Genomic DNA, 21,406 nt, shown 5'->3' on the forward strand with positions numbered 1-21,406 from the left:
GATATTTGAAGAAAACCAAAAAATGAATGTTTCTTTTTTGTTTTTTTTTTCCTCTACAAAGTTGTGGCTGGAAAAGAGTATTTGCTCAAAAAAACATTGGTCAGAAAATGTCAATTCACTGATTAAAAAAAAAAAAATTGACTTTCAGTCAATAAATACACCAGGAAATGAAGTAAAGTAAAATACTGGGGAAAAATAATTCATATATAAGCCTGCATTCCAAAATTTCTTCCATTTCAATCATTTGAGACCTCTCGTATACGAACATTACATCATATCAACCTTTGAGATGTTTTTCCTACATCCAACCAAGCATCTTTACATGGAGACCAAAACCATTAAATTTTCTGAAGTTATGTCAATGCAATGACTAAATACAAATTGATTAGATGTTTTATTGATAAAATAAATAAACCTATGAAAAACCTCACAACTTCGAAAATAATGAGACTAAAACGAAACGTATCTTTATCAAAGGGAGAAACACGGTGGTAAATGATTTCAAAATGGAAAACATACCAATAATAAATCACATAACAATTTCGATGAATGAGGATGCAGAAAAGGTTTGTACAATGCTCTAAAAAAGACAAAAGATGCACCTCACAGATCTCGTGATTATTTTTTTTTTCTTCATTGGAAGAAAATAATTCGTATATTCAAAAATCATGTGAAGTCAAAAGAAAATACTTATCTTTGTCAAAGGAATAGAATTGCTGATTCGAATTTAAAGAACGTAAAGAAAAAAAACTCAGGAAGTACACAAGAAAACAAGATGATGAAAGCACGTAGAAGCTTCCCGGAGATGATGAACTTTGAATGGAATGTGTCGTGTAAATTACGAAGGATACAATGCAAAATGTAAACACGGGTCCATTGGACCCAAGCCATGCAGTCTTGGGTTATCCATCGGAGCCACAGTCAAGAAAATCATGAAGAAGTGGAAGGCGTATGGTAACACAAAGACCCTGCCGAGATCATGCCTTTTTTCCGAAGTGGATGACCAAGCAAGGAGGAGACTGATCAGAGAGACCACCAAGACACCAATGGCAACTTTGAAAGAGCTACATGCCTTTATAGCAAAGACTGGTCACTGTGTGCACATGACAACAACATCCCAAGCACTGCACAAGTCTGGCTTGTGTGGTAGAGTGGCAAGAAGAAAGTCATTACACAAAAAATCGCACCTTTCATCCCATTTGAGGGATGCAAAAAAACACTGGAGACTCTAAACGCATGTGGCAAAAAGTTTTGTGGTCTGACAAAACCAAGATGGAACGTTTTGGCCTAAATGCAAAATGTTTCATTTGACGCAAACCCAACAAAGCACATCACCCAAAGAACACCATCCCTACTGTGAATCATGGTGATGGCAGCATCATGTTATGGAGATGTTTCTCATCAGCAGGGACTGAGGCACTTGTCAGGACAGAAGGGAAAATAGATGGAGCAAATTACAGATAAATCCTAGAGTAAAACCTGCTGCCCTCTAAAAGGAAGCTGAAATTTGGACGGAAGTTCATCTTTCAGCATGACAACGACTCAGCACACAGCCAAAGATACACTGGAGCGGCTAAGGAACAAAAAGATAAATGTCCTTGAGTGGCCCAGTCAGAGCCTTGACCTAAATCCAATCGAAAATCTGTGGCATGACTTGAAGATTGCTGTCATTCAACGCTCCCCATGCAACTTGACTGAGCTTGAACAGTTTTATACAGAAGAATGGGCAAATATTGGCCAATCAAGGTGTGCAACGTTGGTAGAGACCTATTTTAACAGTCTCACAGCTGTAATTGCTGTCATAGGTGCTTCCACCAAGTATTAACTCAGGGGGTGGACACTTATCCAACGAAGATATTCTAGTTTTGCATTTTTAATTAATTTTCAGAAATTTGTAGAATTTGTTTTTCACTTGGAAGTTGAGGGTTACAATGTGTAAATAAAGGTGGAAAAAGTCTGATTTAATGAAATTTCATTCTCGGCTCCAAGGCAACAAAAAGTGAAAATTTTGAAAGAGCGTGTAGATTTTTCCATAGACACTGTACATATATATGCACACACGAAAGTGGATGCTTTGAGACCAGGGTAGGCTCCGTGCCACCTTCTGAAACTCACATATGGAGATAACAACCAATGAGACACACACACACACACACACACACACACACACACACACACACACACACACACACACACACCATATTCATCAGTGTTTCACTGTTGATGTTTTCTTCCCTCCATATACAAATATTCATTTAAAAGATTAATTTTATAGTTTATAGTAATAATGTAGTACCAAGTGACATACACATGTAGACAAATTAAGAACTGCTTCTCAGTAAACATATCGTGCATCATATAAACAAGCAGGACATGGTGATACCTTTGTGTGATTTCCCTCTGTGTTTGTACGGTGTGAAGCCAGGCATTCGTGTGTGTAACCCCATTGGGAAAGCATATTATTAGCCACGAGCAGCTTGGGGCCTTGCCGTTTCATAGTTGTGTCTTTAAAAAGCTTTCCATAGAATTTGTTTGCTATGAGGTGCAAAGCAGCAGCCTTTGGATAGCAACCTATAATCCGATTCCTGTAACTTCATCCCAGTAACGATACTTCCGCCATGGTGTTATTCTCATCTACATGACTTATCGTGACCACTCAGCAGTTTTTTGCTTTCAAACACTGGAACGCCGTGCCTACCTGCTGATCCGTAGAGATTCCTGTGTCAAATGTGGAATTTTTGGGCAAATCCGGAACGTACAAAGCCATTGCTTTATTGAAATTAGTTTGATTAACCACTCCTATTCATTCTGCTGTAGTTGGAACACAAAAGTTTTTACCTTTAGAAGTTGATTGAGAAAGCTGGTGGAGGGGAACACCAGAACTATCGCCCCTGGGAATTTATTGAGGCATGAATAAGTTCTAGTGGCTCATTTGTTTTTTTTTTTTAAGGTACACATGATCAAGGTTCTTGGAAGAGCTGGAGAAGAATGGAAGGGAAGAAAATTTCAGTCCATTTCAGTCTGACTTGGTACAACTAATTTTCCTCAAATTATGAGCCAGGATCTATTGGTTGCAGTTGCTTTTCTACCTGACTTGGGGAGAAAAACCCTCAGGTGTGCCCGGACAGTGCAGCCACATGTTCAAGTGAAAATGGGACATTAGAGTACCGTCTTGACATAATATGAAAATATTACATATTATATCTTTCCTACGTAGAGTTTAAGTTCTTCATCATATGTTGTAAAGTAGATGGAGCAATATTAGCATGAGGAAAGTGAAAATTAGGAGGAAGTAGAGGACTGGAGTAGTTTAGGAGAGTTAGGTTCATTTGGTAAGAATGAATGATTCATAGAAAGCTGGTTGTGGTGTTGACTCGGCTGAGAAAAGGGAAATGATGCTCCCAGTTTGTGGACGAGGAAGAGTTTGTTATTCAATGAAACAACCTCAACAATTTTGTTGCTGACACTGCCAAATAGCCTTCGATGAAATGAAAACGGTGTCACATTCTGAAGGACAAAGTTTGTACACATCCATATATACTAACAACGCACTTAGAAAATTGTTTTATCAAATGAACTCAGCCAGTTGGACAATTGCAGACAACAGGATTTGAATGATTTTGATATGCAAGGAAACTGATCCCTTTACTAATGCTTGTATTTAGTCTGCCCCTTGTATTTTGGAGTGCTTTTAAAATCATTTTGTGTTGTTCATTCATTCATTTTTCTGCATTCCTGGCAGAATGCTTAATCATTTGGTTCCATTTTATGCCAGCCGTGCTGATGGGCGAGGCATTGCCCACAAGCCGGAAAACAAAGGCAGCATGGTGGAGATTAGCAAGACAATGACCTGGCAGGATATCTCAGAAGTTGCGTTCTCACTGTTAAAGCTGTCCAATCTCGGTTCCATTCTGGACCTGACTCTCAACTGTCATCTTGGTGCTTTGCAGGCAGTGCTGTGCATCGTTGAGTGCACTGTCCGACGAATGTGACATTAACCTGGGGTCCCATCAGCCAGCATTGCTTGGTGGACCTTGAAGTCCTAACAGTGTTTTTTCCAAAGAGTATGGTATTGTGTTCCAGGATCTTGGTCAAATTTTGAATTTCGATATTAGCCAGATGTAGCAGCTTCACAAAGTCTGACCCTGAATCGTGGCACTGGGATTTCTTGCTACGATGAATGAGTGGTCCACCGAATGTTTAGAATAATGGCTGGGATACAATAAAAACAACCATAAATGCAAGGAAGATGAAAGTGGGATCATTGCAGCTTCAGCTCGCGTCAAAATGCGGGCAGAATCAGAAATTCTGTCAGCCCTTTGATCACAAATTACTTCTGCCACCAAAGGTGGATGTAGGTTATGTTTTCACCCCCTCTGTCTGTCTCTCTGTCTGTCTGTGAGCAGGATATCTCAGAAAGTTGTGGACATATTCAGATGAAATTTGGTGGATAGGTTGGAAGTGTGACAAGGACAAATCTATTCGATTTTCATGAAGATCTGGATGCGAGAGTTAAAAAAAAAATTCTTAGTGACTCTTCACCATTGAGAGATGGTACCAAAAATTATATATAGCATGATATTTCAAAAAGTTACGGATGGGTTATGACAAAATTTGGTGGATGAGTTTTGGCACGTGACAAGAACAAGCCGATTAGATTCTGCTTCAGGTCCGGATCCAGATCCGGCCTATCAGTGGAATACAACATGTAAACTGTTCAACCTGGTGGAGGTATGCGCTCTTCTGAGTGCTGTTCAAGTTGAGAATGCTCTGACAAAGTTGTATCAATAATTATTGTGCAGGTTTGTTGTTGTGAATTTCTGATATTCATCAGATAGTCAGATGTATGGGTTTGTTTGTTCAACAGTCATCAGAAAAGTGGCGGGTCGGGTTGAGTGCAGGACGCGAGGATGGTGTACTTGTCCGTAGATGTGTATCCTAGCGCTAGATGTAACGCTGTAATTATGTACCAGTGAAAAGAATGTGGCAGACAGATGGACAGACAAAGAAATACGTATACTTTAATATATAGATTGGAATTTGATTGATATTGGTGCTTTGCATCTCAAACACGTGACTGCTCGATTACATTGTGCAATGGACTTCAAAGGGTGGACTCACACTGAAATGAATGAAGATATTAACTTTGTTTTTAAGGCTGTTGCTTAAGCCACCTGGAGGTAGAAAAAAAAACAAAACAAAGCAAAATATACCAAAGAATTCTTTATCAACTTCATTTAATGTTGTTAATTTCTATTTAGCTGTAAAACCTCTGTCTCACCCGGTCACTCTGAAATGATCGTTAAACAAGCACCTATCTCTTTCCATATTGAACGAATGAATGATGGTTTAAAATATTGAGTTTGAGAGTTCCACACATCTGATTAACATGCTCTTTGGCCACCTCGAGTCTAATCATTCTCGCCTCCATTCCTCGGTCCCTTTCACTCATGTGTGCACTCACTGATTTTTACCCTCATAGTCACACTTTTTATGTTTTTTTCATTCCAAATACAGTGAAACTGAAAGAGGTGTGAGAATGTTTGAATCTGCTGAGTGTGCTCACACCATAGACAAGCCTCACCATCTGTTGCTGTCTGTAATGTTGGTATCTATGCTATTTTAATGGCACATTATTCCGTGTTGATGTACATGCTGGATAGCATAAGGGCTGGTTTTAAAAGTTATTTTTGTTTATATTATGTTATTTGAAAAGGGACGAAGAACGGATGGGGTTTTCAGGTTTGTTAGCGAGTGGGTGGGGCGAGGGAAGCATGCATCTGTATATTTTATTTATCAAGAAGTCGGTCAACTTCTTATGTAGGGATAGCCCGAACACTCCATTGTCTCAATACATTAATTCTCAAAAATATATATATATATATATATATATATATATATATATATATATTGTTGTGGTTACCAAATTCGCAAACCACCATTCAGGTCCCTTAGGTGAGGTATCTCGGTAAGTACATGTGTAGTTAGGCCCAAACCCGTTGTCTAGTGGGAATACATGTCATTTATGCGTGCTGCGACTCTTCAGGATAGCCGTTTTTCTTTTACTATCTTTATTTTGGACCAACCGCCATTGTTACCACCACCAACCACAACGCCGCTTCACCACAACCGCCACGACCTTCCCGTCACACCTCGCAACCGTCGCATCGCCACCGTTCTTGCGCCGCTTGTGGGTACCGGTGTTGGACTCGTGCAGGGCGCGCGCCGAACAGCGTGTACAAAACCACGGATTTTCTGCTTCAAAAACGGATCAAAAACGACACACGCCCACTTTTGTGCCGTCCAATCGGTGAGCGAGGGGAGATTTGGCCCCGCCCCCAGGGCGTTGGAGGGCGATCGATATATGCAAATTTATGGATCAAAAAGCATTCACGCCCACTTTTTCTCGGGCCAATGGGGAGCGAGGTGAAAGGTCGAAGGCAGAGGGTAAAAGATGAGAAGGCGAAGCCACGGGGCTGATATAAGCGACCGTGTTCGTCAGTCCAGGGAGTAGTAGAGTCAAGAGGGAACAGAGAGTTAAGACTTCGCGGGCGGTGGAGTTGGCAAGAAGGAGCTGGTCGTCGTGTGCGTTGGAGTCGGAGCGGAGGGGACGGAGCTGTGGAGAGGCGGCGAGGGCAGACGAGGGGGTGCTCGCGTCGTGCAGGGAGCTGCACCCCAGGGAGGCCGACAGCGCGACCCGGCCGAGGTGGAGACGCTCGTCGCGGGACAATAAAAATCCTCTATACCCCGAGCATCAGCAACCCCCTCCTGTTTCCCCCCGCGCTGAGATAGTGCGACCAAGGGGGCCCCTTTCCCACCCCCTACCAGACACTGTCCGCGAGGCCCGCGGAGTTGAGGCACCATCGCCGCTCCGCGTCTCATCACCAGACGCGTAGGCCCGACCCGGTCTCGGCCTCAGGCCCGCCTCATCTTTGAGGGTGTTCTTTTCCTTGGTTTTGGGTATGTGTTGTCGGCGCCGTCTGTGAAGTAAAATTGTATAAGTGTTGCCGTGTGCTCGGTAGTCGGATAGCTCTGCATTGTGTTTCTCTTTTATATTTGCTTTTTGTGTAATATTGTGTTTTTCTTTTCTGTGTGCTTTTGGTGGAGTTGAATATGTGTGCTTTCCGTTCAGCGCGAATAAATGTGCTTTGTGTTGAACTGTTTCCCGCTTCGCTTCGTCATTTCCTTCATTGAATCCTCATCTTGCTTCACGTAAAGGGTTGGTAGTGGGCTGAATACGCCCGATAATTAATCGAACCGTCGAGGTCGACGATAACACCGCTCGGTTATCCCGATAGTACGGAACGGGTCGCTTAAGTGGCCCGTGTCCGAAGTCGACCTGCGGCGAGGTGCGATCGCCCGGTCTACCCTCCGCGTGGGTACTTAGGTAGGTCGAATTTGGCGAGCATCCCTATCCCACGCGGGGGCTGATTGGCTCGATCGCGGTGAGACCGAAAGGTCCACCCGTGACTGGTTCCCGGCGTTAGTCCGAGAGGGTCACGACTGGATTGTCCGTCCGGTGGGCGACGTGCCGCGATTCGAGTTACGTGGCTGTCAGCACGCCGGCGGGTGCGAATCCGTAACAATATATATATATATATATATATATATATATATATATATATATATATATATATATATATATATATATATATATATATATATATATATATATATATATATATATATATATACGAAGAAGACTTATAAACCGATAAATTACCCACCAGTATTCTGTGGAGAATTCCCAAACAAATAACATTCATATAGCTTTGGGACATCATTGCTGAATGATAAAAACGAGATTCAAAAGTGCTTGTTTCTTATTCTTCTTCTTCTTCTTCTTATTCTTCTTCTTATTCTTATTCTTATTCCTATTCCTATTCCTATTCCTATTCCTATTCCTATTCCTATTCCTATTCCTATTCCTATTCCTATTCCTATTCCTATTCCTATTCTTATTCCTATTCCTATTCTTATTCCTATTCCTATTCTTATTCTTATTCTTATTCTTATTCTTATTCTTATTCTTATTCTTCTGCTTCTGCTTCTGCTTCTGCTTCTGCTTCTGCTTCTGCTTATTCTTCTGCTTATTCTTATTCTTCTGCTTCTGCTTATTCTTCTGCTTCTGCTTCTGCTTATTCTTCTGCTTCTGCTTCTGCTTATTCTTCTGCTTCTGCTTCTGCTTATTCTTCTGCTTCTGCTTCTGCTTCTGCTTATTCTTCTGCTTCTGCTTCTGCTTATTCTTCTGCTTCTGCTTCTGCTTCTGCTTATTCTTCTGCTTCTGCTTCTGCTTATTCTTCTGCTTCTGCTTCTGCTTATTCTTCTGCTTCTGCTTCTGCTTATTCTTCTGCTTCTGCTTCTGCTTATTCTTCTGCTTCTGCTTCTGCTTATTCTTCTGCTTCTGCTTCTGCTTATTCTTCTGCTTCTGCTTCTGCTTATTCTTCTGCTTCTGCTTCTGCTTATTCTTCTGCTTCTGCTTCTGCTTATTCTTCTGCTTCTGCTTCTGCTTCTGCTTATTCTTCTGCTTCTGCTTCTGCTTATTCTTCTGCTTCTGCTTCTGCTTATTCTTCTGCTTCTTCTTCTCAAAATGGGTTTAAGCTACGAACTTGGTTTAAACACTAATCAACTGCACCTTATAATGAGAAGGTGCAAACTGATCAAAATTTTAATAACTTGAGAAACAATTGCACAAAACGTTAGCAAAACTGCATTGATTTGGTTGTTGTTGTTGTTGTTTTGTTTTTGTTGTTTTGTATGCAGCCTGTGGTTGCTGGTTGCATCAATTTTTTTGGAAGCGTGGCCATGCCGCTGATGCCGTGCCCTTAGCACCAGTAAGCTGGTACTCATTTTGCCGACCTTAAAAGGATGACAGGCTGATTCAACCCACCTGGTGTTATTCCAACGAAATGACAATGGCTTTAACTCAAAACCCTAAGATCTTAAGTGAGCCACCTTAAATGGCTGGACACTGTTAAGCCAACACCAGGCTTCCATTCCTTCACAAAGGTATAGGAATTGAACAGAAGAGTGAGCAGACTATGACTGTCAATCAGCCAGCTGTGGGCAGAGCCACCAGACACATTTGCCCAGGGGCCAATCAGACTTATATGGGTGTGATTAATGGTGGAATATTATCAAGGTAGTGTGTCTATCAGGTACATAATATGAAATCATGTACTGCAAATAATGAGTATATGTGTCTATAAAGTATGCACTAATAATACACATGCATGAAATATTGGGGATGCCTCTTTATGATGGTTGTACTCCCCAACGGAAGTCAGGGGCCAAATCTTACCCACTTTTCCCTGCTGCCCGGATTAATCAGGGAAGTGCAGTCACGATCATAGCACTGATCGGTCCACATGAACCGGCCCATTCACTCCACCCACTCCTCTTCCTCTACCCAGCCCCCACCACGACATCTTGCATGTGTGGAATATCTGGGTCACTCCTGGGAAGTCGATCCGCTGTCTCCATGCCACTGCCCTGTTTGTGCAGGGTACGCACGGGGACAATCGACAGAAGAATGACAAAAGAACAGGAAAATACAAAAAAAGAATTTGACCGAGTTGGGATAGACAAAGAAGGCTCTATGGAATGGCGAAGAAGAGGTCAGCTCAACTGGGATGGAGAATGAATAATAATAAATGCCCAAGATCAAGGACACTACATCAATGATTTTAAAATTATGGCGGGACTAAGCCAGATGGGACAAATTTAGGTTCTGCAAGACAGAAACAGAAAGTGCTCGTCACTTGCTTTCGGAATGCAAAAAACTATTATCACAACAACTTTACCCACAAAGGTACAACAAAGTATGCAAAGTGATTCATTGGCATATCTGCAAAAAATTCAACATCCCAGTTATAGAAAACTCACGGAAACACAAACCAAGGACAATCATTGAAAATGAGGATGTCATGCTCACATACAACCTAATGATCCCATTGAGCGTGAACGTAGAAAACAAAGCCTTGCGACCGAACATTGTTCTCAGGAACAAAAAAGAAAAGACAGCATTGCTGATTGAGATATCAGTACCCAGCGATTTTAGTTTAAATCATGCAGAAATCAAGAAATGACCAACTACCAGGACCTCAAAAATGAGATCAAGAGATCTTGGAAGCTGAAGAGTGTCGAAATTGCACCAGTGATAATTGGAGCAACAGGGATGACAAAGAAGAACCTCACTGAGAGTTTGAAAATCATCTCAGGAATATTACCACAAACGAACTACGATTGGAGGCAGTCCGAGGTTCGGTGACCATCCTGAAAAGAGCCCTCAGAACAAAAATATGAGAACAACAAAAGTTGAACAGGTTGGTCCATGAACTGTGATCTCTACCCAAAGCAGAGGTGGATACTTTGAGTCCTGGGAGGACTTTGTTCCATCTCCTCAAACCCACAAATAAGAGATAACAGGCAACGACACAAGTAGATGATAAATGGGGCTTCTGGGACGCCCATTCAAATGAATGGGGGGAAAAAAGAAAAACTTTCTGACTCAAGCCCCAAAAGCTCAAAATAGGAGACTGATTTTCTCCCCACATATTCACTTCCCATACAAGCCATACATATTCCCATACAAGCAAATGTAAAATTGAGGCTATGAAAGATTGAGACTTACTGATTAAAGCACTTCTTCCCCCCAACATAATCACAGTCCTTTTATATTTTCATTCCACTCAAAGAGCGAACCAACGAATATTTGTACATGTTCTACTTTAGGGAATAACTTCATTTTCTTACAACATTCATTTTCCATCGAGTATATTCACAAAGAATAACTTGGAACTTGGTTCTTGGTTTAAGTGAAGTGCAGTCACTTTTCTCCTGACAAGGTGGAGAGCTTGCTGTCAAACCTCGACTCAGGTTCTGCAACCGGTCCAGAGAGCATCAGCCCACGTGTCCTCAAAACCTGCTCTTCTGCTCTTGCTCACTCTCTCTCTGTTCTATTCACCCTCTCATTTTCTCAAGGTCATCTGCCATCTGCTTGGAAATCAGCAAACATCACTGCCCTGCACAAAAAAGGTGCAAAAACAACTGCAGACCAATCAGCCTTCTCCCAATCATCAGCAAGGTTATGGAATCCATCATCGCTTCAGACATCAAATCCTTCCTCTTCTCCAATGGCTTGATTTCTGATCATCAATTTGGTTTCAGACCAGGTCACTCTACCCTGGATATGCTGCTTCTGCTCTCCCAACAATGGATGGAGGTCCTCAATGCCAGACAGGAAATCCGAGCCGTATCCCTGGATATATCACGTGCTTTTGACACAGTCTGGCACCCTGCCCTGCTCACCAAACTCTCTTCATATGGTATCCAAGGAAATCTCCACTCATGGCTCGCAGACTTCCTCTCCTGTCGCAGTCAACGTGTGGCCCTAAATGGAGTTCTTTCATCCCCTCTTCCTCTCCAGGCTGGAGTTCCTCAAGGTAGCGTTCTGGGCCCTGTTCTTTTTCTGGTTTTCATCAATGATCTCTCTGACTCTCTGGAAAATCCTCTATATCTCTTTGCTGATGACTCCACCCTCTGCCGTACCATCGGTCATCCCTCAGACCGGCAAGCAGCAGCTTCTTCGCTCACTGCAGATCTGGATAAAATCACAAACTGGTCCAACACGTGGAAATTCACTATAAATTCACTCATGACCTTCCCACCCAATTCATCTTTAAACTTACCAATAACCTTTTTATTCTGTGATGGAAACAACACATCACCTGATTTGTTATTACTTGTATCATATATATCAATATTATCAATCATATCCTCATATACATCACTTGTCTTAATTTCTTTTATAAAACTATCTGTATCCATATTTAACAATGACACATTATCCTTATACTTTGATTTTAAATTATTATAGTATTAGTCATACTATACATTAACGACTTTGAGAAGTCCAGAATTGATGTTCCTCTACAAATAGGTTTATCCATTTCACCACTCTCTTTTTTTAAAATGAATAGCACAAAAGTTCTCTGAAAACATCTCCTCTCGCTCAAATCTTGGTCCATGAATTAACTTTGAAGCCTGTTTCCAAGATGTAGCAAGTCTTGTGTTTTGTCGATTCCTAACATTTTCCATAGTCTTTCTTAATACAGCATTATTCATTAATTTATAAAAGTCCTTCTCAAAATCTGTTTTTGCTTCTGTTCTCCTTTTTGTATTAAAATCAATATACTTCTTCAACCAAAGACTTTGTTAAAATTTCAAAATCCTATGAATTTTCCTCACTCTCAACCCAGCAGATAAATATTGTCTCAAGTTCCTTTGATGCAAAACATAACTTTCCTTATCATTTAATGTAGTAAGTAGTTTTTCTGGAGATTTACCTTTTATATTAAATGACTGTTGGTAATCACTTAACCATTCTTTTCTTGGACTTTCTTTATCAGGGGCATAAGGTAGGTCTTTATGTTTGTTATGAAGTTCTTCTGGATATTTTAAATCAACCTCAAAATAATATCCAACTTCAGCTTCATCCATTTCTTTTTGAGAGGAGACAACAATGTATTGTAAAACTTTTTCATAATGTTTTTCTTTAACCCATTTAAGTTTTCCATAAGGTAAAGATTGAGATGTCGCCCACCCATACAAATTGTTAGCATCATAATACATCAGGTAAGAGTTGTCCTCATTCTTTTTATATTCAGGAAGATATTTGTTATATGCTTTAGCATATCTCTTGGAGCATACTTGAGATATTCTTCCTCTTTTAGCCTTCTCTCTCATTAAAAGCATATCTATATCACTGATTAATTCCAAATTCTGTTTTGTCATTTTTAACATTGCACTCTAAGCCAAACCTGAGGCTTTGTAATAGTGAGCGGGGTCTAATAAATAATAATTTTTATTATGACAGACTGTTCTAAAAGTTTCAAACACATCAGCCAATAACAATACATTAGTTTTAAGATACAAATAATGATATTCTCCCAGATCCTTTATATTAAACTTCACCCAAACCTTTTTAGCTTGTGTATAATCTCGATCGGAAATATGAGTTTTATTCAACTTGCTACAGAAACTTTCCCTTGAAGGAAGTTGTGTTTCTTTAAACTTCTCAAATGAATCCATGCAGTTATACAGATATATTCTCTTTTGTGATAAGAGATCAATCTCTTCTTAAATTGAGAAATGTGATTTAAGATTCGGTAAGTTTTTAATATTTGATGCGAAGTTAGATAATGGACTTGCCATAAACTTGAATGTGTCAGGAAATCTGATATGGGTAATGGGGGATGTATGAATTGTTTTTGTGAATGAGATGTATTTTTGATCTGTGTTAGGAATGGCAGAAATAGCTCCAGATGTCTTTGAAAGTTCATTTATAAATAGATGTGTGTCATAGTGAGCGTTGTTGTGAAGAAAGATAGGAATAAAGTTTGGGGGCTTGTAATTAAGATTACAACAGGAACGAGCTGGACCTCTATATTTTCCAGTAAGGTGACAGTGATCCCTAACTTTGACCTCTCCCTCAATTTTGTCCTCACAAATATGACAGATACTGTTCTTTCTAAATTCCTTTTTCTCTCCTTTTGTTAATGACTTTGGTTTATAGGTTTTAACCATTATTTCTCTTAGTGTTGTGCAGTCTTTTTCCAATCGTCTTACAAACTCCTCTGAGGCATCTTCTCCTCTATAAATTTCTAACTTGTATTCATCACCAACAGATGATTTGATATAATAACAGAAACCACAAGGAGTATGTTTTTGATATTTATTTGTGTATGATTTATTTGGATTTGGAGAAACAGTATCTATCTTTTCAAGGATACTTTCAAAATCATCATATATCACAAACGCATGTTTTATGGATTTGTTAAAATCTTTGAATGATATGTTTGAACCTGCTTTTGGTAAATTGATTACGGGTGATTTATGATTACTACAATATTTCAAATGTTGATTTAGTCGTTCTTTTGTATGAAAGGAGTTGATATGAGGTATTTATTATAAAAAATTTTTTAAAGAATATCATTATCACAACTATCACAATGTTTTGTTTCTTAGTCAAGTGGAGATATTTGTCTGAAAAGATTGAATGTGTGTTTGTTGGTTTGAAGGTGTTTTTTATAACATTTATATTCGGTTACGGTCATCGGTACAGTTCCTTGGATTTACAAATTATGTGATTTAAAGGGGGAAGAGATTTTAGGTTCATTTTATTCACAGGAATTACAAAAGATAAAGATATATTGAAAAAAACCCTTGGACTTACAATTTATGTGATTTAATGGGGGAAGAGATTTTAGGTTCATTTTGTTCACAGGAATTACAAAAGACAAAGATAAATTGAAAAAATAGTTTTAGACTCCGCCCCTTTTTAAACTCCGCCCCCTTTTTAAACTCCGCCCCTCTTTGAATCCACCCACACAAGCCACATCCACACAAGCCCCACCCATATAAACCACATCCACACAAGCCCCACTCACACAAACCCCACCCACAAAAGCCACATCCACACAAGCCCCACACACATAAGCCACATCCACATCCATCATATCCACATAATTAGTGATTAGTTTATTAGTTCCCACACACAACATGTTTATTTAATTAAAAAAAATTAATTGCTCCACCCACACAAGCCACATTCACACAAGCCCCACCCACACAAGCCCCACCCACACAAGCCCCACCCACACAAGCCCCACCCACACAAGCCCCACCCACACAAGCTCCACCCACACAAGCTCCACCCACACAAGTTCCACCCACACAAGCTCCATCCACACCAGTACCACCCACAAAAGCCCCACCCCCCCTGTGCACCCCTACCTTTGACCCACCACCCCCCTCATCCCACCCCCCACCCTTCCCCACACACACATGGGGAGGGGAGGGAAAAGGGATGAGGGGGGTGGTGGGTCGTTGGCAGAGCACACATACCCCCCCCCCCTTTTACATCTCCTTTATTCTTTTCTTATAATTCAAAATCAGATAATTATAAGGAAAGCATTTATAATTAAACAAAAGTAATAACATTGAACAAAATCTTCTTTCGCAGCAGTCTGATGGTTTGTTTTGGTTTTGAAACTCGATCAACATATTCTGTTCAAAACAAAGAGTGAAGAACAATTAGGGTATATAAAGATGATTATATTATGATATTAATAAAATAATAAATATAACATTTACCTCCAGAAGATAGAGTGTCGTGTCAGATTCCTCCAGAAGATTAAGTTGTGTGTTTGGTTCATCCAGCCAGGTGTTTAAACTGAAAAATAAAGAATAATAATAATAATAATAATAATAATGAGTCAAACACACACACACACACACACACACACACACACACACACACACACACACACACACACACACACACACACACACACACACACACACACACACATATACACATATACACATATACACATATACACATATACACATATACACATATACACATATACACATATTCATATATATATATATATATATATATATATATATATATATATATATAAATACACACACACATACACACATACACAAACATACACACATACACACATACACATATATATATATACACATATATATATATATATATATATATATATATATATATATACATACACACACATACACACATACACACATACACACACACACACACACACACATATACACACGGAGGCAGAGATAAAGACAGAGGGAGAGAGACAAAGACATAAAGACACACAGAGAGACAGAGGGATAATTTCTCACCTTTGACTCGACTCATTCAAGGTTAGAGGACGTGAGAGAATTTTTTCCAGCCAACAAAAATGTCATTCAATTCTCTTCTGAACGACCGAATGTCTTCAAGGAAGTCATTCATTTTTAGCCACTCATCGTGTTATTCAAAGGCCTCCTGTTCTCGATCAGTTATCAAAGATGTTTTTATTGGGGACAACCTGTTAGAAAAAGACACACAATAATTATTGGTTGTATAGTGATTTAATTCTGTATAAAACAACAAATAATGAATGTATAAAATTCAATATAAAACTAGGATCTCACATTTCATCTTGTGAAAACGATTGATCTGCAAGGTTGTCGTAATAATCTGAACGCTCCATATTCGAAATAAAACACACTCGGCAAGTTGGTTTAATAGGCAACTTGATGACGTCAATGAAATGTGAAAACAATGGGGTTTTCAGGGTGTGTCCCACATAGGAAATGACCCGAATTTTTTGGCTTGGTTTGGGCGAGGTAGCTTGGCTGACTCCAGACTGACTCATTTTAACACGAAAAAGAAACGGCTGGCTTTCAATGATTTTGACAAAACTTTCGTTTAAAATATATTCTTTTTTATTAAAGTTGATTTTGCTTGCTTTTAGCTAAATAAAACTTTGTTCTGCTAGTGTTCTGATGATTTAAGATATAACCATGAGAGACATGGGCACAGAATACTTTCTCATTTTCACAGCACGACTCTGCTCTTAAAGGCACTTCCCAATTTTACAGAACCGAAGGAGGGATAGTGAACTTCCCTTTCTTTCGTGCTTGAAGAGATGAAGTAAATATACTCAATGGAAATGAATGTTATAAGAAAATGAAGTTATTCCCTAAAGTAGAACATGGACAAATATTCGTTGGTTTGCTCTTTGAGTGGAATGAAAATATAAAAGGACTGTGATTATGTTGGGGGGAAGAAGTGCTTTAATCAGTAAGTCTCAATCTTTCATAGTCTCAATTTTACATTTGCTTGTATGGGAGGGAAGGGGATAGGTATGGAGAAAATCAGTCTCCTATTTTGAGTTTTGGGGACTTGAGTCAGAAAGTTTTTCCCTTTTCCCCATTCATTTGAATGGGTGTCCCAAAAGCCCCATGTATCATCTATTGACACACACCTTTCTAATAAATTAGGAATGTAAATAGTTTTTCAACAGGTTTGTTATCATATAAATACAGTATTTAATCATATATCGTATAGATACAGTATTTAATTCAGAAAATATCGCACTTTGCAAATTTTTTATTTATACAATTCAGTGTCTTAAATTCTGATAGATACATTGATTCTGAGTATAATTTGAGGCCCGGACTTCCGGGGGAAAAAAATTATGAACTTGCACACCTAAAAATACGGTATGCTGTCGAACCCTGACATTCGTGGGGAATGCGCTCCTGAAAAATGTTGTGAATGTCAGGACATTGTTTCAATGCAAAAAATGGAGACAGGCTCCCGGCAGTTCATGATTCATAAGGTAAAATCAAAAATCCCATGAAAATCCATGAATATGCTTGCAAAAAAACTGCGAATATGCGAAGCATCGAGATGAGAATCTAGAAGCAGGTCAGAAAAACCACGACTACGCCTGTGAAAAAAAACACAAATATGTGAAGCACGGGGCTGCACATGTAGAGGCAGGTCAGAAAAACCATGAATACGCCCACGAAAAATGCAAAAAATACCGCAAATACACGAAGCACAAGGCCACGAACGTAAAAGCAGGTCACATTTTATGAACGGTGAATATGCGGGGTCCACGAATAGGAGAACTGCAAATGTCGGGGTCCGATAGTATTAATGAGCTCGCCAGTGTTCTTGGAAAGCTCTCTTCCTTTTTTGCAGATATCTCCGCATTTTTTTACATAGTACTCCGTCGCAATGACAAGCAGACAGCAGCTGTGTCATTGTGCTGATCCGGAATTAATAAGACTAGGTGGCACCCCCCGCCCTCCGGTCGGGAGTACCAGTGTCAGCCCACCAAACATAGATGGCCACTTAGTGTCCGGGAGTCAAAGAAAACGTAAAATTGTCAGGAATAGCACCGCGATCAATATAACAATCACCAGGATGAGTCACGAGGTGAGAAAAGCATGTGGTAAAGACGCCGCCCTGTAATCATCAATAATGTAATCACCGATGTGAGAGGTGAGAAAACACAAGGTGGGGAAAGTGTGGGATAAACATCTTGGGAAAAACAGTCACACGCAATTGGTCAGTGCCGTGACCAATCAACGAGCGAATATTGCTGACATAGCTAGAGCCACAAATTCTCGATTTATTATTGTCAATGCTGGTCTGATAAATGGAACACATCCTTCAATCCTAGAAAACCTATGTCTCTAACAACAAAAAGTTAAATTCTCAGATTGGGCATTAAATGAGGTGTCAACTTCAAATCCATCCTGATCTTAGTAGCATGTCTGTTTTAAAACTAGAAGGGCACTCGCTAGAGCACATACCTCTGCCACGCAATGCCTGGTCCACGAGAACATATCTGGCCCAATACATTTTTGAAATATCATGCTATATATATCGTTTTTGGCCCGATCTCTCAATGGTGAAGAATCACAGTAAAGGTTATATAATTCTCGTATCCAGATATGGGTTCGGAGCTTCACCTAAATCGAATCAATTCGTTGTGGTCACACACCCAACCTGTCCACCAAGTTTCATACAAATCCGTCCACAACTTTCAAAGATATCATGCTATATATTATTTGCGCCTAATCTCTCAATGGTGAAGAATCACTTAAAAAAATTTACTAATTCCCGTATCCAGATCTGGAATCGGATCTTCACCAAAATTGAATCAATTCTTCCTTGTCACACACCCAACCCTTCCACAAAATTTCATCCCGATTGTCCACTACTTTTTGAGATATCCTGCACACAGACAAATAAACAGACAGAAAGGGGTGAAAACATCACCTTCGGTGGCGGAGGTAACAACGGTAAACTTAAGTTTTCTTCATCATTTTTTGTCTTGCTAAATAAGTCAGTGTTCAGTATAAACGTTGCAAAGTGTATTCAATCCAAGATGTTATTTCTGCAACGACCAAGGCTCATGCACATTCTTTACATAAAGTACAAGGACAACCCACAATAGACAAAATAACATAGGTGGTGGACTCTCTCTGCTTTTGGCAGCCATAAAATACTCCCAGCCAATAAATCCCTCTTATATTTCACTCAAATATGAGCCTTTTCCATCATGCACTCAACCAATGAGATATACACTGAGCCGTAGACCTATGATTCTTTACGATATTCAATTGAGTAAATTTGTTTATTTAAGCTGTTTATTTAAGCAGATTTGATGTCAGCAGAGATGATAAAAACTGCTGTATCAGAAATTTAGAAACAGTTACTGAACATCCGTAATGCTGGGAATAATGACAAAACTCTTTCACCGCAAACAAATTTTCATCTCAAAAACATTCATTGGGACCGGTAGGGTCATGTATTGCAAAGCAATTCTCGCTCTGGTTTTGCATGTCATTTGCATTTGTGGAAATGAGAACAATATCATCGGAAAAAATCAAGGTCCTCTTGGTGCCTCGGTCTATTCTATCTCAGGCCCAATTATGTTTCCATGAGAGAGTACTGCATATTACCCAGTCTACGGCGACATCGAATTGCGCTGGTGACAGCACACATCCCTGTCTAACACCTGTCGAGATCTTAAACCATTCTGTAAATCCATCTTCTGTCTCAATACAGCTTTCTATTCCATCGTGCATGTTCTCGAATATCCATTCAAACTTATCTGGGATACCATAATGTCATAATTTACTCCACAGTAATTCCCCATCTATACTGTCAAAGGCCTTTTCAAAGTCTATCATGTTGAATAATATTTGCCTGGAAGACTGGGATTCCTTCAATGGTCCTTCCTCGGATAAAGATTTGGTCTATGTATGATCTTGATTTCTTTTTAAACCCTTCTTCATTCCATTGGGACCATACTCGATACAGAGCGTTGGTGCTGCTTAAGCAGTCTCCTTGGCTTTTGGGCACAATCCTGGACGGGTCGCCACTCCGACACAGGATACCAACAAGCTGGCCGACCTCGGAAGGATGACAGGCAGAGTTCACCCCACCTGGTATTAATTCAACAGCTGAGAGGGATTTGAACTTAGGATCCTAGGATCCCAAGCCCACCACCCCAACCATTAAGCCAAGACCAGGCATAAACCCTTCTTGTTCCTGTTGAAATTCCTTGATCACGGCATCCTTTAATCTTGATATTCACATCACATTTTAATTTAAAGGCTTTTACCAGTACAGACAAAACTTTAATGCCTATCCAATGACTACAGTCCATAAGATCACCTTTTTGGGGGGTTTTTGTAATAAGTTCCCTTTTCCAATCGCAGGTATGAATCGTATCAAAATCATATCAATCAATCATATCAATCATACAAAAAAAATTTTATTAAAAAAGTTGCAAGAAAACAAAACTTTGCCAGGTCAGTCTGTCCCGTAGGGGGTGGCCTCGGGTGAACACCCAGGCCTAAGGCCTGATGCTGCCAATCTGTGCTGCTTCATGCAATGGCAGCACCTTATTTGATTGGGGTGCAGTCAGGCCAGCTGTCCAGCCAATGGGTGTAATGTCGTGGGGTGGAGTCGTAGCAGCTAAACACTGACCCATGTAAAATATGTGATATGTTCTCAGTTTAAAAAGGGCAAAACAGTGAAAAATGGATGAAATGCCCTGAAATTTGAACTTTTCTGTACCTTATCATAATAAAACCATGTACCAAGTTTCAGTTGAATATGTTAAGGGATATGGGAAAAATGTCTGAAATTCCACAGATGGGATGGACAGATGGACGGAGAGCAAACTTATCGTTCCCTCCGGTGAAACCGGTAGGGGATGAATAATACGGATGCCATATCCAAGAAGGGGAACACTATTGGCTTGAAAATCAACACAAAGAAAACAAAGTTATGAAAGATAGGGCTTAAATATGATAATACAAATCTCAAGATAGATCGAGAGACCCCACTGGAAACACACACCAGATTCATCTACCCACCATATTTCTGCAGGGCACTTAAAGTCCGCCAACAACCCCCTTCTGGTAAAACTACCAAAATCACGAATCACTGCTCACCTTCACTCTTTCATTTCTCTTTTTTCCCACCTTTGGAATAAACTCCCTCACTCTGTTCAATCCCATTCTTCCCTCCAGGCCTTCAAAACAGCTGTTCACCACCACCTCTTATCTTCCCCCATCCAAATCCTCTCTTTTCTTCTTCTTCTTCTTCCTCTTTCGGCTTGCTCCCGTTAGGGGTCGCCACAGCGGACCAACTGTCTCCATTTCGCTCTATCCTCCACATCTTCCATTGACACTCCAACCACCCGCATGTCCGCCCTCACCGCATCCATGAACCTCTTCTTTGGCCTTCCTCTTCTCCTCCTGCCTGGCGGCTCCATCTTCAACATCCTTCTCCCGATATACTCCGTTTCCCTCCTGTGCACATGTCCAAACCATCTCAATCTCGCCTCTCTCACTTTGTTTCCAAACCGTCCTACCTGCGCTGTCCCTCTAATATACTCATTCCTTATCCTGTCCATCCTCGTCACTCCCAACGAGAATCGCAGCATCTTTAACTCTGCCACCTCCAGCTCTGCTTCCTGTCTTTTTGTTAGCGCCA

General features: G+C 40.1%; 1 protein-coding gene across 2 annotated transcripts in view; it reads left to right on the plus strand.

Annotated features, from left to right (window-relative positions):
- The window catches only part of PLEC (plectin), a 202,636-nt gene that overhangs the window by 7,116 nt on the left and 174,114 nt on the right, over positions 1-21,406 (plus strand). The gene's annotated exons all lie outside the window — the stretch shown is intronic.

Source organism: Eptatretus burgeri, chromosome 5 (assembly GCF_056783735.1).
Source record: "Eptatretus burgeri isolate ZD-2024b chromosome 5, Ebu_testis_v1, whole genome shotgun sequence".
Lineage (NCBI taxonomy): Eukaryota > Metazoa > Chordata > Myxini > Myxiniformes > Myxinidae > Eptatretus > Eptatretus burgeri.